General features: G+C 43.2%; 1 pseudogene; it reads left to right on the forward strand.

Annotated features, from left to right (window-relative positions):
• The first annotated feature begins 1,545 nt into the window (after positions 1 to 1,545).
• LOC148019076 (autophagy-related protein 8C-like pseudogene) lies at positions 1,546 to 2,375 on the forward strand (annotated as a pseudogene).

Genomic DNA, 2,375 nt, shown 5'->3' on the forward strand with positions numbered 1-2,375 from the left:
CAATTTTTCTCCTTTAAGTTGCTTTTGGCTCGCTCCGTGTCCTTCAAACCAATGAGATGTTTCCATAAAGCGTGTCCTGCATTCTTAAATATATGTATCGGATCAAGAAGTTGAAAAATCTTCAGATCCTTCCAATACTCTAGATGAAACCATATAGAGATAGAGGGAGATAGAGAACTTCATCCTTGACCACGTTGTCGTATTGCTGTGCATTCGAGGTGTGTAAACCACCCAAAAGTCATGTGTGTGATTTGATACTTTGTACATACTTAGTTGTTATGTTTGCTCTTTCATTCTATGCTGAAGACGGAGAAGAATAAGGAATTTTGGAGAGACTGCCTTGGTTCATTAACAGCACGATTTATGCTGAGATAGATGGAGGAGTTGTGGGCTTTGCCAAAAGGAGATGGCATCTCTGGAAATGTATCTATGACCTTTACTTGGGAAAGAGGCAGTAGCACTTTTCAAGTCATATTTTAGTGGTGCTTTTGATGAAGATGCGATTCGAAATAACTTTGTCCTTATCTATGAATTGCTAGATGAAATTATGGATTTTGGTTATCCCCAGAATCTATCTCCTGAGATTTTAAAGCTTTACATCACACAGTAGGGTGTTTGCTCTCCTTTCTCTTCAAAGCCACAAGACTCAAGACCTCCAGCAAATGCAACTCTTCAAGTAACAGGAGCAGTGGGATGGCGCAGAGAAGGTTTGGTTTACAAGAAAAATGAGGTCTTTCTTGATATAGTTGAGAGTGTAAACCTTCTAATGTCTTCAAAAGGAACAGTTTTGAGGTGTGATGTAACAGGAAAAATTCTTATGAAATGTTTCTTATCGGGAATGCCGGACTGGAAACTTGGTCTCAATGATAAGATAGGACTTGAAAAGGAAGCACAAATAAAAGCTCATCCCACGAGATGATGGTGGACGCCTTCAGGATGCACATTATGCAGACCAAAGATCTTGGAACTTGTCTTGTGCGACAGATTGGTGGCTGCTCATTTCTGTACATGCGAATTAGTAACGTCTATATTGTGATAGTTGCCAGTATGCAATTCGATTTGGTGATATTGGATTGGGAAGACGATACTCTACGCTAAATAGAGGGGAAAAAGGACGAAAAAGCTGGGGGGGGGATTACGCTAATCTGAGAGGAGTCGGGAGGAAAATAGGATGGCATGGGGGGCGCAGGAAATTGCAAAATGGTGGCTAATGTAAGCTTTGGGATCCAACATCGAAAGGAGGAGTAGGGATAGATGGTACTCTGCGCTGGAAGAGGGAAGGAAAGGAAGAACGGTGCTGGTACTCACCGCATCCGCAGAATCCCGATTGGACGACACTGCACCAAGAGACCAGCATTATCCACACCCTGTCTGCACTCGCTTCCATGAAGATTGAGCAGCGGTGTGTTGAGAAGTTCCAGAAGAACAGTGCCAAGGAAAGAGAGGTCATGGAGCATGTATGCACATACTTGGAGGCCGAAGCCAATGGGTTTATCTAAAATCTCCACCAGCATGAGTCGACGGTACAAGAAGGATGGAGGCGCCATGGTTCCTATGCGGGTGCACACTGTGCTCATCTCCACACAGCACGATGAAACAGTGACAAACGACGAGATAGCGGCGGATCTGAAGGAGCATGTGATCAAACCAGTGATTCCTGAGAAATGACCTGAACAAGACTATAGACGATGCTAATATCAATGATACGAAAGGAGATAACTACTACAGAGAACAGTAGGCAGCATGCCATGGACGCTGACAATCAAACCTCTCTGCTGCATTTTTGCGAGCACACGGAATTGCAAGACGACAGCTGCGAGAATTCATTCGTGTACAAGCTGCCTATTGGACAATGCTGGAGGAAGGGAGTCAAACATCTGCCATGATTTTGATGCAATCTGTAGATGAGGCACTAGACTATGTTATGTAAGACGAGCTACGGAAGGAATTTCCGTCCTGTTCGGCTTCTTTCAGAAGCGTTCAAAGGGGATTGAGGTCTCCGTCCAGAAGTGAAACGGCCAAGAGCTCTTTTGAAGAGGAACATGATCTAGAGAAGAGGAAAGCTGAAGCCTCTAGGATTCGTGAGAAGTATCCTTACAGGATTCCTGTAATAGTTGAGAAAGCTGAAAAGAAGTGACATTTCAGACATAGATAAGAAGAAGTACCTTGTACCAATTGACCTTATTGTTGATCAATTTGTCTATGTTATTCGGAAGAGGATCAAATTAAATGCAGAGAAAGCAATCTTCATCCTTGTAGACAATGTTCTTCCGCCTACTGCTACAATTATGTCAGCTATCTATGAGGAGTACAAAGATGAGGATGGCTTTCTTTATGTTACATACAGTGGAGAGAACACCTTTGGGTTGTGCTGA

Source organism: Lygodium microphyllum, chromosome 20 (genome assembly GCF_053477565.2).
Source record: "Lygodium microphyllum isolate KBCC chromosome 20, Lygodium_microphyllum_v1.1.10, whole genome shotgun sequence".
In the NCBI taxonomy this organism is placed as follows: domain Eukaryota; kingdom Viridiplantae; phylum Streptophyta; class Polypodiopsida; order Schizaeales; family Lygodiaceae; genus Lygodium; species Lygodium microphyllum.